Here is a 21,387-nt window from a genome sequence, read left to right as displayed (position 1 = left end):
TATATATATATATATATATATATATCTTCCTTCTTCCCTTCCCCCTTCCCTTCCCTTTCTCTTTCTTTCTCCTTCTTTTGGTCTCTTTTTCTTTCCCTCCCCTCATGGGACAACTTGAATCTAGGTCTCCTGACTCTATGTCAGCACATTGTTTACCTGTGCACTATGCGGTACTGCCTCTCCATGTTCAATTTAAATTGTTAAAGGGGGAAAAAGGCAAATAGTGATGGGAATAGGCAAAAAGAGGAAGGAGACAGAGACAGAGAAAAATTGGCAGCCATCTAGTCAACATGTACACAAGTCTTTGACTATGCATTCATGCAGGATATATATGAAGAATGTTCCCCTTCTAGTTAGGAAGAAATCTTATTGTTTGGTAGGATTTTAAAAACTTGATTAAAGAGATGCATAAAGGCATTGTGATCTAGGTACAATATAATGAAGAAAGCACTAATTCTTTTACTCAATTGGCATTTACTGAACATTTCTTATGTTCAATACAATGTTAGTCAATAATCAAGAGGTGCTTGAAATTCAGGGTTTGAGGTGTTTTTTTTTAACTGCAATTCATGATATATATGTATGTATGTATGTATATGTATCAGGAAGGCCTGAGTTCCGTCTTAACTTCAGACACCAACTGTGTGACCTTAGGCAAATCACAACTTTGCCTCCATTTCCTCATCTGTAAATTGAACTGGAGAAAGAAATGGCAAACCACTAGTATCTTTTCCAAGAAATCCCCCCCAAAGAATCATGAAGAGTTGTACACAACTGAAAAACAACTAAACAATAAAAATATATACATATATAACCATTTCACTCTAATTGTTCCCCTATATCAAGTCAAATCAACGTGCATTTATTAAGCACCTATAATGTACCTGGCAATGTGTAAGTTCCAGGAATAAACAACAACAACAAAAGATAAAACAAAACAAGACATAATTACTGCTCCTATAGAGCACATAGTCTAGTGGTGGGTACAACTTGTTAACAACAATGTGTAAATAAGACAGAATCAATAAGACATAATCTTAGAAGGCAAGCTTTGACACTGTGAAAGAATTCTCTAGGAAGATGGAATTTTAGCTGGGACCTGAAGGAAATCAATAAAACCAGGAGATGAATATAAGGAAGAGGATTCCAGGCATGGGAGAGCAGCCAGAAAAGAGACCTAGAGTGAGTCAATGGAGCATCCTAGGTGAGAAAGACCAAGGAAGTCAGTATTTATGCATTCAAAAACATTATTTTGAGAAGGAACCCATACACTTCACCAGACCATGGAAAGTGCCCATGATACAGAAAAGCTTAGATGACGGCCTAAGAATGATCAGAAGTGGAGCACTAACAAAGTTTGTCTGGAGGGACAGAAAGGCCACGCTGCAGAAAAGGTAAACCAGAAAAGGGCTGTGAAGCAGAGAATGAGAAGCTTGAATCTCATCTGTAAAGTGAGGGGCCACAGCCAGAAGGAAACACCATTAGTCAAAGTGATATTCAGAGGAGATAATGATCAGTTAGAAATGTTGATTAAATACACTGGCTGCAGTATGTCATACTCTTGCAGTGTCATTAAGAACTTCTAACATGGTAAAAAGGAAATACGCTGGAAGTATGATAGCAAATAAGTATTTAAGAAGCTCCAGCGATGTTAAGTCCTGGGTATACAAAGCTAAAAATGGAGCCGTCCCTGCCCTCAAGGAGTGAGGGATAACAACATGTCAGCCTTTGAGCTAATAGAGTAGACACATAGTAATAGGAAGTAACTTCAAAAGAAGTTGGGGTAGACGGGTGGTGCAGTAGAAGGAGTGCCTGAGCTGGAGCCAGGGAGACTCATCTTCCTAAGTTCAAATCTGGTCTCAGGCACTTACTGACTGTGTGAGCCTAGGTAAGTCACTTAACCCTGTTTGCCTCAGTTTCCTCTTCTATAAAATGAGCTGGAGAAGGAAGTGGCACTCTAGTGTCTTTGCCAAGAAAACTACAGATAGGAGCACAAAGAGTCAGATTGAAACAACTAAACAATAATAACAACAAACTTCAAGAAAGAGTACTAATAACTTATAAAGATGGTCTTTTGTGGGAAGAGATATTGGGAAAGGGTGGTGAGGCACAAGGGCCTTTATAAGCATGGCAGGAACAACTTAGGCAAAGGCAGAGGGTAGAGACAGAAGATGTTGGGCCCAGGAAAACTTAGGGTAAAGAGAATTAAAACTCAGGATCTAAGGCTTGTGAAAAACACATAGGAAAATAAAATGGACTTTTATCTGCGTTTTAGGCAAGAAGAAGAATTAAGATCCCTTTGGGGGACAAACAATGACTCAAAGCACAAATACTCAGTTCTAATAGTGCTTCATCCTATCAACTTAACAAATACAGAACAAGGAAGAAATGGATCAGTATCAGTTCACATGAAAGATTCAGAAGACTGGAAATTCTATAACTAAAAATATCACTGTCTTCCTAGGTATCACAGTGCATAGCCTCGTAGTTAATTATTCTACATTCTTCCATCTCATTTAAATGGCCCCTCCATATTATCAGCTACTCCACTGACACCTTCACCACCACCCTCTTCAGGACCTCCTCTTCTCAGGATACCACCACTGGAATAATCCAGTTGATCTTCCTGGCTCAAGTCTTTCTCTACTTTAGACCATCCTTCACACTACTGTCAAAGGCTTCCTAAGGCAGAAGTCTGTATCATTGCAATGCCCCTTTCCCAAACCTTCAATGGCTTCTTTTTGTGACCAGAACAAGAATGGATATTCCTCAGCTTGGGATTTAACGTCTTCCACCTTTGATTTTGTAGTCTTTAATCTGCCTCCCTGGTTTAATTTCTTATTTCTTCCTATATTCACTCTACATTCCAGTTAGACTAGAATATTGGGACATATTCCCCTAAATTTAGTATTCTATATCCAACAGCTGTCTTCCATGTCTGATACATATTCCTTCATCTGTGACTTCCGGAATTTCAAAGTATACTTAGGGTGACTTCACCTCCATGACATTTTCAAGTTCCTCTCAATTATTTGTGAATTCTCCCATCTAAACATGCCTTGCATTTACTTCATTTCCATACATAGTGTATCTTCCCATTGGAGTATAAACTCTTTAAAGTTAGAAGCCACTTTGTTTTTGACCTTGTAACTCCAGGGCTCAGGCCAGAATCTTGCACAATTTTTTTTTCCTTGCTGGAGTTGTGATTTCATTAGTGTAGGGAAGTCCTGATGAGTTCTGCAACTTATAGTCTTCGGGAGTTTCCTAAAATTTGAGTGACTTGCCTTGGGCTATATAGCAAGTATATAGAAAAGAGAATAATGCAAATCTAGGTCTTTCTGACTTTGGGGTCCAACTTCTATGACTTTGCCATTCAGTCTCTTAAAACTTTATATATATATATATATATATATATGTGATCTTTCTAAATGTTTATTTGATTGAACTGAATTGAATTATTATAAATATCCCCCCCTAGCTAGTAAGTTCTCTGAAAGCAATTGCTGTACCCAAATTAAACTTTCTGCTTTCCTTAGCATCTAGCCTAGTGTTCTGCATATACTGGTCTTTAATCTTTGTTGACTCAAAGATCATCTATCAGATTTGTTATGGAAGCATTCTTTATAGAATGTGTCAAATTAGATGATCTCCATCCCTCAACTTCTACAGTTCTCTGGAGAGGATGAGATTGACAATAGTTATAAAGTAATAGAGTTTTTGAAAAATGTCTCGAAGGAAAAATAAGCATGTTGGATACTGAGCTCAAGAAAAATGTATGAAGTTTTTTGATTTGAGGAATTCTGTTTGAAAAGTTATATGATGTAGAGGGAATTCTGGCTCAGATATATATGGTTGGAGTCCTTTCAATTCTGGCATTCTGAAATTCTTCTATGATGGTATTGTCTACAATAATGGGCAAATTAATCATGAAGAAAAATAAAAGGAAATATAAAAAAAACTGATTCGTTTCAAATTAACATTTAATGAGTTCTTATTATATTCAAGATACTGAAAGGAGACAGCTCAGGACGTAGTAGATTTTTCTCTTTAGAAGTCCTTGATCAAAAACTAAATGATAACTTGTTGGGCAAATCACAGATATACTTCCTCATAAGATAGAGGATAAACCAGATGACCTCTGAGGTCCCTTCTAACAGTAAAAACTGTTATCTATTTGAAAATGCATTGTAGACAGAATAGTATGTAACTATTGGCTCATTTGTTTGAACATAGGTCCCTAGTAATAATATCTACTGAGTTAGCTTCATTCTTTCATGATCTTATTTCCCATTTCCATCTAACCTCTTATTTCCATTTAATCTTCCTGCAAAATGTTGACTACTAGCTAACAAAGGAGATTTTTAAAAATCTATCCCTACTATTAGAAAAGCAATCCAAGGAATATGCTCTTCAGATGATGGGTGGATAACATCATCTTAATATATAAAATGCAATATATTTTTGCATATAGATTCTTATGTGAAGTTGGAATAATTGGAATCAAGAAATATTGAAATTATATATGTTTAGTCTGACTTATTAAATGGAATCTGTATATATGTGCACATATATACAAGATGACAAATAGCCTAAAAACTTTGGCTATTGGACCTGAGAATACAGCTTTAACATTGTTTGTATGAAACATTTTTTTCCTTTGAATTGATTTTATATTAGGATAATTGGTTTTACTTAGCTGGATTATCTACATAATAGCTGTAATTCACTGGAAATTCTCTATGATTGGTTAATTATTGCATGAATTTATGGATTTAAACATACTATTTTCCCCAGAATACATTAACTGACTTTTTCCACAATACTTATAAGTTTGCATAGCTCAGATATCACATTAACCATATGTGGTGAAAAGAAGTAAAATAATAATCAGAGTGGTTAATTGGTTTGATCAGGGTCACAAAACTAAGTGTCAGAGCCAGGATTCAAACACGGGGTTCTCTTATCTCTAAGTTTGATGCTATAAATATAGCACATTATAACACACTAATCTCAGGCAGTCTATAAGAAATGTGCAATTCTGTCCTTCATCCATGCCCATTCTAGGTATTATAAAGTAGTCTCAACACATGATAGTTTCCTGCCATTATCAAAGTAATGTTAAATGAAAAATATCCATCCAATGCATACATTTAAAAAATCAAGCTTGTAGAACCAAAGGCAAATGAAAATAGTATATGTTAATTTGGAAGAAGGTTTTGTTTACTCCCTACAAAGGCAGTCAATGAGATATTTTTAAATATACATAAATGTAGAAATAAATATATTAAAATTTCCCAAGCATATATGAAACTGATTTTCATTTAGATAGGGTTTAAGATGAAATATTTACACATCTAAAATAATACTTTAAAATAAATAGCAATGAGTAGTTTATTTTTAAGGAATTGCTAGAATGTTCTAATATCCTTAGATCTTTGAGGTCATTCAGAAGAGGTTAAATGTTAATCCAACTAATTTCCTTCTTTGTAATTTTACAAGTACTGGTTAAAAACTTTTCTAGCTCGTACAAGAGCTCCTGACATGGCCCAAATGACTACAACAACCATTTCTGTCAATACAGCACAAATGTCATTTCAAGTGCTCAAAACCCACTAAGATCCCCTAAAAAAGATTGATTTCTTTACTCCAATGTTTCTTTGGGGTAAACTTTTCTAACAACTGAAACCAATTAGTGCACCTAGCACTTGTAGTCCAGAATGTAGGTCAGCATCAGGTAATAAAAAAGTATTGACTTTTCTCTATCTGTAAGCAGCATGAAAGGGGTTTCGTGGCCTTGTTGTATATGAAAAGAGCTCCATTAATTTCACTTATTTCAACAAGGGCTGTCAAATCCTAATGCTTCTTTGCACTTTTCATACAAAGTGCATTGACACCACTCCTGTCCCTGTAAAGCTAGTTTACAATATTTCAGCTACTGAAAAGTGCCTGTCCCATAATTTTAATTCTCTCTTGTACATTTAGCTCTCTTAACTTGTACTGCTAAGGAAGTATTAATAATGGTTACCTGAGTCTTCCATTGGTAGTACAAATGGGTTTCTGGTTTCAAGTGTAATTAACCAAACAAAAAAGTCACATAAAGTACTTAAAATTTATTTTTTGGCAATAGAAATTATATAATGTGGAAACCAACTGCTAAAAAGATATTTTTAGGTGGTGGAGCCAAGTAATCCATCTCAAGTCTCACAACATTCTGCCCCCTCCCCTTTCAGAACAATTTAAAAATAATGCTTCAAATCAAATTTTGGATTGGCAGGCAGAACAAAAGATGAGTGTGGAGAGGATTTTCCAGCCTAAGAAAACTTAAGAGATCAGCAGGAGAGATGTCAGTAGAGTAAAGGTCAGTTCATAGCATACATGGAAGCAGCACAAAGTTTGTGTCTTGGAGGTGACCATAAAGGAAGCAGTAGTAACTTAGGGGCTCTCAATCAACATGTTACAAAGTGGTCATCAAATGGTTAGAAAAAGACAATAGTTGGTCCTTTGCTGATACTGGGTACAGCTATGCTGGCTGGCAACTCTCTTTCCCATATGCAGTTCTGTATCACAGTTCCAGGGTAAAGAAGTGTGGTTGTGGTCAGTCACAATGGAGCAGATCTGAACATGATTTTAAGGCAAAGAGAAACACTAATGTTTTTGGCTGCAGGAAAGCATGGGCCCTTCATGGGTAAAGACCACAGTATAGACCCAGGGAATGGTGGTCACAACTCTCTCCAGTATAAAACAGCTTGGAAGCACCAAAATTTTGCAGTACTAGATCTAGCTCAGAATAAAGCTATATGAAAGAACCTGAAGATGGAGATAGTGCCTCTCCAACCACAGGTGAGCAGAGTCTAACTTTAACATGAAGTTCAAAATCAATAAATAGGCTGGAAAATGAACAAACAACAATAAAAAGAATTTGAAAATAAAAGCTGCTAATGTGTCAGTGAAGAAAAATAAACACTCAGAAGACAATAACAGGAAAACGGCTATAACCAAAGTCTCAAAGAAAAGGCCAATTGGACACTAGACTAACAAGAATTCAGAAAATAGCTATAATTAAAGACTCAAAGAAAAATGTTAAATGAACTCAAGTCAAACAAAATTTTTGGAAGAGTTAGAGAAAAATCTGAGAGTAGTAGAGGAAAAACTGGGAAAAGAAATCAAGAATGATGCAAGAAAATTATAAAAAGAAAATTACCAGCTTGGTAAAAAAGGCACAAAAATAATGAAGAAAATAACATATTAAAAACAAAATTGATTTAGTAGTAAAAGAAGAACAAAAATTCACTGAAGATAGCAGAATAGGCCAAATGGAAAAAAAGGTACAAAAATTCCCAGAAGAAAATAATTAAATAAAAATTAAAATTGGCCAAGTGGAAACTAATGATATCCTAAGGCATCAAGAAGCAATAAAACAGTCAAGAGAAAGAAAATGTGAAATATCTCATTGGAAAAACAACTGACTTGGAAAAGAAATTGAGGAGATAAAATCTAAGAATAATTGGACTACCTGAAAGCTAAGATAAAAAAAGAGCCTCAAAATCTTATTTCAAAGAACTAAACAAAAACTTTCCCTGATATCTTAGATTCAGAGAGTAAAATTGAAATTGAAAGAATCTACCAGTCACTTCCTGAAAGAGATCTCAAAGTGAAAGCTCTTCAGAATATTATAGCCAAATTCCAGAGCTCCTAGGTCTGGAAAACACTGAAAAAGTTCCTAGGTCTGGAAAACATTGCAAACAGCCAGAAAGAAGCAATTTGAATAACATGGTAACACAGTTAGGATCATATAAGACTTAACAGCTTCCATATTAAAAGAGCAGAGGGGCTGGAATATTATATGCTGCATAGCAAAAGAACTAGGCTTGGGGGCAGCTGGGTAGCTCAGTGGATTGAGAGCCAGGCCTAGAGACAGGAGGTCCTAGGTTCAAATCCGGCCTCAGACACTTCCCAGCTGTGTGACCCTGGGCAAGTCACTTGACCCCCATTGCCTACCCTTACCAATCTTCCACCTATAAGTCAATACACAGAAGTTAAGGGTTTAAAATAAAAAAAAAATAACTAGGCTTATAACCAAGAAGAATCTCATGAGCAAAAGTGCATAATTCTCCTTAGGAAAAAATGGATACTTAATAAAATAGGGGACATTCAAGTATTCCTGAAAAAAAAAGAAAAAAAACTGAAGAAGAAAAGCTGACATTTAAATACAAGAGCAGGAGAAGCATAAAAAAGTAAACATGAAAGAATAACCATAAGGGATTCAATAGAAATTAAACTGTTAACTTTCCCGAGTGGAAACTATATGTAGTTCTGAAGAATTTCATCATTATTAGGGCAATTAGGAGGAGACTACATAAACAGAGAGCATGAACATGAATCAATTATATTGACTTACATCAATATATCTAAAAAATGAAAAAGTGAGAAATGTACTAGGAGAAAGGAGATGAGAGTAGTAGGATGGGGAAATTTTTCTCACATAAAATAGCTATACAAGGAATAGCTTTTTTAGTCGAGGGGATAATGAGGGTTTGGATGGTGGTCAGTGGTTGAACCTCACTCTCAACAGAATTGCTTTAAAAAGGTAAGAATACATATACACACAGATATAAAAATCTATCTCATCCATTAGAGAAACAGCAGAAAGGGAAGGTGGCCTAAGGAAGGCAATGCCCAAATGCAAAAATAAAATGACATTTGAAGAAGGACAGGATAAAAAGAGAAAGAAAATAATATATAGAAGAAAATGGGATAGAGAGAAATAGACTATTACCAATTTTAAGTAGGGATATAAATTAAAATGGAAGTGAATAGCGGAATAGTTTAGAAAGAAGAATCCAAAAATATGTTATTTAAAAGAGACACACTTGAAACAGAAAGACATACAGTTAAAATAAAGAGCTGGAGCAGAATCTAATATACTTTAATTGAAGTAAAAAAATGATAACCACAGTCCCAGACAAAGCAAAACAAAAAATAGATCACGTTAAAAGAGATAAACAGGGAATCAATATTCTGCTAAAAGCTACCATAGATAATAATTTTATTGCAAGTTTCTCTGAGAAAGGCTTCATTTCTAAAATATATAGAGAACTGAGTAAAACTTATAAAAATAAGAGCCATTCCTCAAAGTGAGAGTCAAAGGATATGAATAGGAATTTCCTTAGAAGAGGAAATGAAAGCTCTTTATAGTCAAGTAAAAAAAATGCTCTAAATTATAAAATTGCTGATTAGAGAATTCAAATTAAACAACTATGAGGTATCACCTCACACCTATGACAAATCCTGGAGTGGATCACGGAAATATAGGTACAATAATGCCCTACTGGTGGAGTTGTGAGCCTGTTGAATCATTCTGGAGAACAATTTGGAACCATACTTGAAGAGCCTTTGACTCAGCAACATCACCCCTAGGCTTGTATCCCAAAGAAATCAAAGGAAAAGGACTTATATGTACAAAAATACTTAAAAAGCAACTCTTTCTGCAATAGCAAAGAATTCGAAATTGAGAAGATATTCATTGGAGAATGACTGAACAAGTTATGGCATCTAACTCTGATGAAGAACTACTATATTATAAGAAATGCTGAGAAGGATAGTTTCAGAAAAACCTGGGAAGACATGTATGAATTAATGCAAAGTGAAGTGAGAAGTGATCATTATGCATAGCAATAAAAGCAATTTTTTTTAATGATGGTCAACTGTGAAAGATTTGGCTACTCTGATCCTTACAATGATCTAAGATAGTTCCATTTCATGATTCAAAAAAATGCTGTCTACCTCTACAGAGAAACATGATTAACTCTGAGTGCAAATTGAATTATAATTTTCTCTTTCTTTCTTTTTTTCTTATTTTTTGGGCAATACAGCTAATATGGATATATGTTTTGCTTAATTTCACATATATAATTGATGATATATTGCTTGCCTTCTCAATGAGAGGGAAAAGGAGGATGAATATTTGCAACTCAAAATTTAAACTAAAAACAATACTAAAAATAAAGAATATTTAAAAAATAAATTACTCAATGTATAAAAGAGATATTTTGTAAAAATATTTATAAATTGCTATCAGTACAGCATCTGTCACAGAATAGTTGAGATGTATAGATATAGATATGAATACAAAGATATAAATACTTATTCCCTTTCTGTTCCCTAAAGAGATCAAGGATAAAGTTTTCCTTGTTATTTTCAACTCCAAAGTAAAATATTAGTGAGAAAAAAGCAGAACTTTGCAGGACATGTGTTAGACTTGCTATCAGAGGACTTGGAATCAAGTCCTAGATTTTTCTCTTATTAACCCTCTAACCCACCTGGGGTCTGATCATTTAAAATTTTCTGAATCTCAGTTCTCCCTCATATCTAAAACAGACATGAATAATATTATATTGATCTGAATATAAGGGGGGTCTGAATATTGACCACATCCCTTCTAAACCATATAGATTTAGAGATGAGTCATAGATTTAGATCTGAAGAACATCAGAGGTCATCTATTCCAACCAGGTATGAGTGTGCAGGAGCCAGCTCAAGTCACAAGAGCTGATTAATTTTCAGTATTAGCTTGAAGTCAGCAAACAGTACAAATCAGGACCTGATTTATTTTTTTAACTTTTAGTGATGGACAACATATTAATAATGCAGATTGAACCTGAAAGTGTGTTAAAATATTTTTTTTGAGAGCTGATTGCTGAACATTTATCAGCACACCATTGCCATCCTCTCTTTTCATAAATGAGAAAACTAGCCCCAAGAGGTTAATGTTTTGCTCAAGGTCACAGAGAGAGGAAGGTAGCTAAATTGGGATTTGAATTCAGGTTGTGATTTTATTGAAAGGCAAAAATTATATACATACATGCTAAAAATAGTACTAATTACAAAGTAAGTCAGGATTTAAAGAAGCCAGATTTAGAGGGAATTTTTCCTGCTAGGACCAATATCTATACAACCTAGCTCACTATATTGTTATGAGGATTAAAATAAAGTACTTTCTAACTGTAAAATTCTAAGTAAATGGAAGTTATTGTTATTAAAGTGGACATATATGCAACAAGTATTGCTATTTCTCTTCTTTTTTTCTTGAAACCATGCATTTTTAATTTGCTATGATGAGATCTAATGTCAGTTATTGACTGACTTAAGAGGAGGCCTGAGTGTCTGATGTGTGTTCTTCATTTCCTAATTACCTCCTGTATATCCAAACAACATCGACAACAATAAACTCTCTAATTTAAAAAGACGGCTGATTAAAATGAAGGGCAATTTTCTACTTACTTTAATGACTTTAAAAGTGCAAATCTTACCCTTTGAATCAACTTGTCATTAGATCTTAAAATAAAAAGTGATATTGCCTTGCTATCATAAAAGCAAGTTTATATCCTTCTATATGACACTTTCATCAAACAACTTTTTTCAACTTGTTAGTTTACTCATTTATTGTGGGAATGCATATGATAATGTGCTGTATAAAAATCAAGAAATTATTCTCACAGTGGGAAGTCTACTAACAACACTATTTTAATCTTATCTCTCAAATAGAGGCAGAAAACATATTAATTGCAGTTTAATTTATGCAACAAATATTTCATTTTAATTATGCTTAATTTATTTGTCAAGCTTTAAAAATGTGAATGACACTGACACAGTTCTTTCTGAGTTATAAATGAAAGAATTGAAATCAAGTAGAGCTTCCACAAGAAATTGCAAAAGACTAATTGCTGCATATAGAATTTGAAAAATTGTTAATCTGATAGCTACAAAACAACATCTGGGAACATATGGACTTGAAGTCTTATTGCTAAATATTTACAATTTTTAATAATATACAAAGGCATCATTAATAAATAGCTGAATCCTTGTGTTAAGAGATTCTCCCCCTCCCCAATTTCACTGTATAATAACAATTCTAAGTTGAATATTCTCTATAGAAATGCTCTTGTTAAGTGCTCTCAGAAAGCTCCAGAAAAACCAGCAGTAAATGAATTTGATTACTATTGGTATTACACAAACACAGGTGTACATATGTACATTCACACACTCTGATATATATATATATATATATATTTCTAGATGAAATGGAGCAAAAAATGTCAAATCACAAAATTTGCTCACAAAATTATTTTTACATGACTTCCATACTTATGAGGATTTCATATATATATATATATATATATGGGTATTTTACCAATTAGACTGCCACCATTCACATCACTTTCTTTAGGCAAAAAAATCAGAGCCTGATGGCAAGCCTTCTGATAATAAGCCTTTGAATTTAATTCATTATGTGTTTTAAAGGAACTACCAGAGTTGGGGTTCTGTTAACCTGGACTTCAAGAGCCCAGGGCCAATTCCTCTAACATGGTGGGGACGCAGAGTATAATTATAGTGAAAAGTATAATGTGAGAATCTATTAAAATGTAAAATATTTTTAATATAAGAATTCTTATTTTATGTACTTTAAGAAAGAGCAATATAATAAAATCATTAAAATAATCAAAGGAAAAGTGAGGCTAAAATTTTTCTTCCTTAAGCTGGATAGTTACTAGAACGCATATTTTAGAGCTAAAAAGAAAAATCATTAAGTGATATTCTCCAGGTTATCAGGTTTCTGCATGTTGCATATTAGCTTCAAAATATACATGTCTGACATTAAAACATGTGAAGTGTATTCCTACTGGTCTGGCATGGCTTGGGCCAATGGTATTTGACTTGACTCAGTACCAAAAGTAATGGCCATGTAAGGTACGTCTTGTTCCTGCAACAAATTCCTTCCTTAGTGGAATAGGCAACAGATCAAATAAAAACACTTGGGAACTCAGTAAAAGAGGTACATTGGACACTAGCAGCATTAAGGCTCATTGAAAGTCTGGACCATCAATGATCTACTACAAACCAACTGCTGAAAAAATAAAGCAATTTGTGAAATAATTTATAACATGACACTTTTAGACTTAAGTGCTCCTCCTGATCTTTCTTATTTCTCAACAAGACTACTCTAGTTAAGAGTTACTTCTTTCATTTTATTATTCTAGTCATTTTAGCCATTCTAGTATCATCTTAGTCACCCTTTTCTTTATCACAGCTACTTTAAGAGTTTCATAAATGCTGCTTATGCACTATTCTTAAAATAAAAAAACCAATAACAACAACAACAAAAAAGAGCAACCAGACTACAAAACCTGAAGTATCCAGTGAGTTAAACAAAGTTCTATCAAACAGGACATTTGTGCATTATCTAGGAGGGAACCTCTAACACAGTCCTCCTCTGATGCCACATTATAGTGGACATTGGTAATTCCTTCTATCCATGAAGATCAGTAACTTCTTTGTAACTTGAACTTTTTAAAAATTTCTCCAGTGATGTTAATTCTGATTTGTTGAAGGCTATTTAATTCTATTTGTTTCTATTACTCTAGAGAGCCTTCTCTTCTGAATGTGATGATGGATTGCATATCTGTTCTTAGAAGACACCCTAGCCAAGGTGAGAGACTCATTACTAGACTAGCTATAGGAAAAGGGCTTTGCCAGTTCCAGCAATGATTGAAGAGTTTTGGGTTTTTTTGGGTTTTTTGGATAGGTTGTTATCTACATTAGTGGAGGGAATACTACAACAACTAAATTATACTGTGTGGTATTGAAAAGCTACTGTAGAGTAACCAAAAGTAAATAAGTTACTCCAAAGAGGAAAGAAGAAATACCAAAAGTATTAAAAATGAATCACAAACATGGAAAAAAATGTAAATGTATTGAAAAGTAAAATTTATGATGTGATGGGCTTGATAAACTTGAAAAGAAAGCAAACTAAACATAATTCGTGACAAAATTCTGAAAGTGATAGTTTGAAGAGTTAATCAAACTAGGGTACATTTGGTGTATAATGGAAATCTACACTTATTTGATTTTTGTAATATATTGAACCATAGACAAGATGGTTGATAAAAAGTCATGAATTTTATAATATTAAACCTCTTTAAGGTATCAGTACAAATGAGCACACACGCAATGTTCTGCCGATGTATTTTACTTAATGTACATATTTATATCAAAATTACAGAAGATGATCTATTTTCAGGCATAATGTTCTTCCCCTAATCCAAACTAAATTAAATTAAGAAAGCAATGTGAATTTTCCCATAAGCTATTTCATACTTGGATGCCCATGAACTTTACTGAGTTTGAACTAAAAAACAAATGTGTGGGTGAAATTCTTGGAATAGTATTCAAAATCTCCAGGGATGCTGACTTGCTGTTACCATTCAAGCTAAGCTTTCTGCAAAACAGTCTTAATTGAGACCCTGGAGGAGACTTGCTTTTGTTTAAGGCATGTAAATTAATGATATTTATCAAATATGACAAAATATTGATATATGATAAACTTTAGATAAAAATTTGGAGCCTTAACGGAAATTGCACTTAATTCAAGTATTAGATAATTACTAAACACATTGTCAAAATAAAGTGCAAAAGTTTGAAAAGCTATAGTAAAAGTGAAATAAGCTATAAATAAATGCTTGTTGCATTTTTCAATTGGGAATACACTTAGCACATATTTCCAATGAAGGGAAAAGAATTCTCATGAACACAATTATATTCAAGTGCACAAAATATCGATTTTTAACCACATATCTTCTTTATGTTAAACCTTTTCACTGCTTAAAGTACTTAGAGTCATTCACATGTATAGAAAACAAAGCCAAAAAACAATTCTAACTCACAATAGCCAACACATAACAATTGATGTCTTGCTGAGACTGTTAAAAATGCTCTTAAGATGGTCAGGTCAAAATAATGCAGATTGGTTCATGCCTGGCACAATGTCTATCAGAGTAAACCTCTCCTATTACAAATTAAACTAAGAGGAACTTTTAAATTGCAGCAAATGTTCAAGGAAATCATGTTTGAGGTGTGGGCACATGTTTAATTTCCTAGTATATTTTGTTATTCTTTGATTAGGTCCATGATATAATCTAAGAAAAGAATTCTCCCTGATTTGGAAATTCCCTTTAATCATTCAGATTAGTAACATCTTTGTAACTTAAAACTTTTGTAGAGTTTCTCCAGGCCCTCAGAAGTAAAATGATTTTCCCATAATCATAGAGCTAGAATATATTAGAGAGAGGACTTGAATCCAGACCTTCCTGACCCCAAAACCAATTTAAATTTTATGGAAAAATTCAAATGACATTTAGCAAGTAAAGATCCTTTGGTTATCAAATATTGAAGAAATAAAGATAATTTATATAGCAACTGTATGTAAATGCTACCTCAAAAGCTTTTAAATCAGGTGATTTCTTTATATAGGTCAAACATTCCTCACATGATATTATTTACACTAAAAATGTTTAATGGACTCATATCATATAACTTTACACTTATCTAATTGTCTCTGTTCAGTTAGTTCAATTGTATCCAATTCTTCATGACTCCATTTGGCAAAGATACTGGTTTGTTATTTCCTTCTCTATCATCTAACTTAATAGAAGTTAAATGAACAAATTTTAATTCTACTTCTAGAATTAAGCCTCAAGTAGTTAAGTTGACTTTAATGCCAAGAGGTTAAAAAATTATCCTAGGATATTAGTATCTTAACTCACACTCATCCCTCAATCTCTTGAAAGTTAAAATGAATTACCTTTAGTAGCAAAAGCCTTTGAACTGAACCTCATAGGGTAAAAGTATTTCTAACAAATCAAAGATATTCTTGATAATCTTTGGCTTAATATTAACAAATTGGAGAAAGGGTTCTCATACCTATATTTGAGTTAATGGAAAACAGTTTATAATGACATGAGATATAGTCTTCATCTTAGTTTAAGAGAAGAGAGGAAGAGAATAATCAGAAAAAATATTAAATATCCAAATTCTAAACCAAAGCTCTGATTTTTATCGTAGATATAGATTCATGAAAAACAAAAACAGTCTTTCTTAAGCAAGACATTATCTTTTTTACTGGTTAATTTTTTAAATTTTAATGTTTTTTAATTTTGAAAATTTTATTTAACTAATTAGAACATTTTCCCATGGTTATAGGATTCATGTTCTATCCCTCCCTTCACTCCCTCCCATAGACAATGCACAATTCCACTGGGTTTTACATGTGTCATTGATCAAGACCTATCTCCATATTATTGATATTTGCACTGGAGTGCTCATTTAGAGTCAAAATTCCCAATCATATCCCCATCAACCCATGTGATCATGCAGTTGTTTTTCTTCTGTGTTTCTACTCCCACAATTCTTTCTCTGGATGTAGATAGTGTTCTTTCTCATAAGTCCCTCAGAGTTGTCCTGAATCATTGCATTGTTACTAGTAGAAAAGTCCATTACATTAGATTGTACCACAGTGTATCTGTTTCTGTGTCTAATATTCTCCTGGTTCTTCTCCTTTCACTCTGCATAAATTCCTGAAGGTCTTTCCAGTTCATATGGAATTGCTCCAGTTTATTATTCCTTTGAGTACAATAGTATTCCATCACGCAGATATCACAATTTGTTCAGCCATTCCCCATTTGAAGGGCATATCCTCATTTTCCAGTTTTTTGCCACTACAAAGAGTGTGGCTGTAAGACATTTTCTTTTAAATGAGCATTTCTGTATTTTGCAAGTGCACTTTCAGTCCTTTTAGACGTTGGGTAACATAAAATCTTATGTTCCTTCATCATACTTTGATGACTTAAATGATTGTCAGTGATTGTAGAAATTTATTAGTATAGAAGAAGCATGGAAATTGAAGGAAGCATTTGAAAAGAATCTCCAGTTCTTTCAGATCAAAAGGTATTTCAGAATCATAAATCTTGTCTTGTCACTTTTCTGCTGAAAATTCTCCCTGTTGCCTTTAGGATGAACTTAAAAATCCTTAAGTTGGCATTTAAAACACTCTTCTTCATTGATCCGAGGTCTAACTCATGTCTCTTTCTAAGACCTTGACCCATTCACTCTGCTCCATCCAAGACTAGCTGTACCCCACAATTGGCTTTATATTGTTTCCTGCACATCAGTACCAATGCGTCCCCATATCTGCACAGTTCTTCTTTCTTCTACCTGGAAGAATCTTTAATTTTCTTGAAAGCTTCCAAATAATCCCTCCCAAACAAGTTGTTAGTTCATCTTAATTTCTAATTCTGCCTCATTTTTGAAATTGTCTTGTATTTTGTATTTATCTCTCCAGATCTGTTATATTGTGCTCCTTGAAAACATTTTTGTCTTTTAATTTCTAGGGACAAATAGAGTGCCTTGCACAAAGTTGGTTCTCTGTCTGTCTGTCTGTCTGTCTGTCTCTCTCTCTCTCTGTCTCTTCTGTCTCTCTCTGTCTCTGTCTCTGTCTGTCTGTCTCTCTCTCTCCCTCCCTTTCTCTCTCTCTGTCTCTTCTGTCTCTTTCTCTGTCTCTGTTTCTCTTCTCCACATATATATTTTATATGAATTTTTAAAACTATATATTATATATATATAAAAACCCTTACCTTCTGACTTAGAACTGATACTAAGTAAAGGCTAGGCAATGACTTACCTAGGTTCATACATCTAGAAACTATCTAGGGACAAATTTTAACTTGGTACCTTTTGTTTCCAGGGCTGGTTCTCCATCTACTGAGCCACATAGCTGCCCCCATATATTGTTAATATATGACAAAATGCATACCTAAGTAAATTTCTGAGGCACTGCTAAATATGGGACTTAACGGAAATCTTAAAGCAGCAAAGGAGGCCAGGAGGTAGGAATGATGGACAGACAGTGAAAATGCCCTGAAGGGAGAGATGGAGTATCCTGTGCAAGAGAGGAGCCAGGAGGCAAATGTCACTGAACTACAGAGTAGATATTTGGGGGGTGGGGGGAAAGATGATGGGAAAAGACTAAAATAGGAAACAGTCAAGGAATGAAGGGTTTTAAAAACCAAACAGATTTCATATCTGATCCTGAAGTTATAGAAAGTCACTGGAGTGGCCCAAGATTCCAGAGTCAGTAGAAGGAGAAATCAGTATGATCCTAAGGGGCCCTACGGGGAAATGGTTTATCCAGAGTTCATAACTATAGAAATTATAATGTTAACTAAGCATTTAAATATCAAAAATGAACAGTAAAATAGTTGTTCCAGATTTTCATATGTATATGTAAACATTAATGTATAAATATATACATATGTGTATATTTTCATTATTTAAAGATTTTTAAAAAATAAACATTTTCTTTTTATACATGTTAATTATCAGTATTTTAAAGACTGAAGTGGATAGTAACAGTTCTTTCTTCTGGGGCATGTAAAATAGATAGCCTGAAGTGAATAACATCAAATATATATAAAAAACTAAATGCCTATGGAATAAAGACATGGAGGTCAAAACTTGAAGAATTTTGGATGTCCTTGGTATAGTTTCTGCATCCATTAGTGCAAAGCACAACCGCTCCTCAGGTTTTGTGATTTGATTTGGCTAAACAACATTGCACTCATGTGCTGAGCTTTTAGAAGACACAATTCACAGTTACAATCTGATTGCAGGCTCACTAATCTAAGAAAGGGTCTCCTATACAAAAGGTATTCAATACGTACTGCAGTCTAAAGGTCTTTAGGGGAAAAAAGACATGAAAAATGACTCCGAGCAATTTATTTATTCACTGATTAGAAAAATGTTTCAAAGTAAAATTAGCCATAATTCTCCAAGTCCAACTTTTCATTTCTATTAGCAGTTTTCAAATATACATTGTGAGACCTTTGGATGTAAGTCTTGCCAGAAGCATAGAACTGCACGACATCCTTAAATCATGCCAAGATTATGCTGAATGTTTTAAGAAGAACTCTGCTCTACGAGAAAATAAGTGAAGAGTGCGACATTCAATAAAGACGGTGGAAGTTGTCCCCCAAACTCAGTTCATATGACTGTAGTAGCTACCCAATTCACGATAATAGTGATTCACATATATGCACGTGAATATGCTTTATTACTACCTTTAGCTGGATTAAAAGCTATATATCAAGTTTTATTCTGGTGGTCCTTTTATTAGCTTTTTACCACTTGATCAACTGATAGGGGCAATAATGAAATGTTTTTTTATAAACTAGAGTTTGCAAGTCCTGTTCTGAGGTTGTAATATTTCAAAAAACAGTCTAAGCTTTGGGGAAAAAACCAATTACAGAAACAGCATTAAAAATGCCAAGCACCGGGCAGAAGCAATTCTAGATCAGTTTAAAAAAGTGATTGATGAAACTCTAATCCAAGCTGAAGGAACAGTTTCACGACAAGCTGTGACCATTCCACACACTTCATTAGCTGCCATAATTAGCCTGGTGTTTCAATTTGTTAGAACTGGTGGGGACAATTTTCCTCAGAATGCAAACATCAAAAAACAGGGTCCCTCAGACTTCAGAAGGGGCTGATGAGAGGCTTTTCTGGTCTCTGTTAACTAAAAGATTAATTATAGCTGATGGGAGGCTGTGCTGTGATTGTCTCTCTGTCTCTGTGCATTACTTTAAGCATCAGAAGAAAGATATGGTTGACACCACACTACTCAATCAAGCAGCTCTGCATTCGAGTACAAAGTCTGTTTAATATACAGTTTGGCAATTGGGTTTGGATTTTTTATTGATTTCTTTGTTCTTTTGTTTTCTGGATAGGAGACCCACATACCTATTTTGTTAAATTGGTGAAGTTCCTCTATATTGAGGAAGAGGCAGGGCTAAGGAATAATTCTCTTTTATCACTACTGGTTGGTTAGAAAATGATTTTATGTTTCTCTGTTACTATAATGCTTTCTTTTGGATAGTTTTTATATCTTCAAGTCTACAACTATTTTGTCTCTCCTGTAATATGCCATAATCTGACTAGCATTTATAAATGCAATTTATTACCAGATTAAACCAACTCAAATGATTACCTATTAATTATAGCATTCACATGCATTCATGTGCATGCACATGTGCATATATGTATTTGTGTATGCATGTATAACTCAGAATTTAGGCACACATGAATTCTTGAAAAATCTAACTGAAATGGAAAAGAAAGAAGAACTGATATCTATAGACAATTTCCACTAAAAAAATTACCTAATTTAGAATGTGGATACCTATGTGGATTCCTTAGTAAGAAAATTATAATAATAATATTTAATGTCTACAAAGTACTCTTTTAATATTATTGCATTTTATCTTCACAATGATTCTGGGAAGGTAGGTGCTATTATTAATGTACAGATGAAGAAACTGAAAGTTTTAAGTGATATACCCAAAATCACACAGCTAATATCTGAGGCTGGATTTGAATTTCTCCGAGTGTCAGGTAAAGCTTTATATCCACTGTACCATCTTCTTGCCAGAGATTTTTTTCTTTTATGAGAAATTAGCCATCAGCTATTGTCCAATATGGACCCATTCAGGCTAAAATAAGGATAATCTTGGATGTTCATTTAGTCTGTCTACAGACTAAATCCAGGAACCAGCATCTATGCCAGTATATATAATAAGGTATATTAAAATAATTATTTTAGTGTAAAATACTTTATTCCTTTACATCATTTTTATGCCACTATAAATCTTCTTTGCTCAAGAGTTTCCCAAGATTTTTATTAACATTATTTCTTTGCCATGATTCCATTTTGAAGTGACTCAATAAGTTCTCAAAACATAACTCTCATGTTTCACTAGCCATCATCTTCAAAAATAGTCTCTGATGTGTTCAGAATAACATGGCTAGAACCATAGAGGTTACTAAGTGATTTTGCTGGTTATAAGTTTGTGATCTTGAATTTTTCTCTTTCTAGGACTTAAGAAGTCATTCCTTCAAAAACTACCAAGAATTGCATGGAGTTTTAGCTTATTGATTGTTTAATTATCCATAGGAACAACATTTTTTTAAATCAACATGTATTATGCATTATATATTAAGAAAAATGTAGACTTTAGAATTCATTTGAAAATCTCTAATATTCAGATTTATATAAAAGAAAATCAAAATGAAATAATGCAAAGTCATAGGAATTAGCATTAGAAAGTTTCTTAAGAGATAGTCTAATCCAATTTTATTTTATGGAGATGGAAACTAAGACATAGAGAGGTGGAGTGATGGCCAGAATCAAACAGGAAATAAAAAGTAGAGCTGGGATTCCAAACCCAGTACTTTGATCCGGCATTCTTGTCTTAGCTTGGATGCTTGTTTCAAAGGCATTCAGAAATTCATGCTGCTTTTTTAAGTAGGAGTGTGTGTAGTATATAAACACACCTATATATTTACGTGTGTACAGATGTACCATACATTATGCATGCACATTATATGTATATATTATATTGTGTGTATATATATATACACACAAATACACATATGTGATTATGCATATTGAACCCTGAGGAATGAATATGCTTCCAAAGATTCAGTGCTGTTGAAGAGTGAAAG

The sequence above is a fragment of the Gracilinanus agilis genome, chromosome 4, assembly GCF_016433145.1.
Source record: "Gracilinanus agilis isolate LMUSP501 chromosome 4, AgileGrace, whole genome shotgun sequence".
NCBI classification, from domain to species: Eukaryota; Metazoa; Chordata; class Mammalia; order Didelphimorphia; family Didelphidae; genus Gracilinanus; species Gracilinanus agilis.
Note: the sequence above shows the minus strand (reverse complement) of the source record.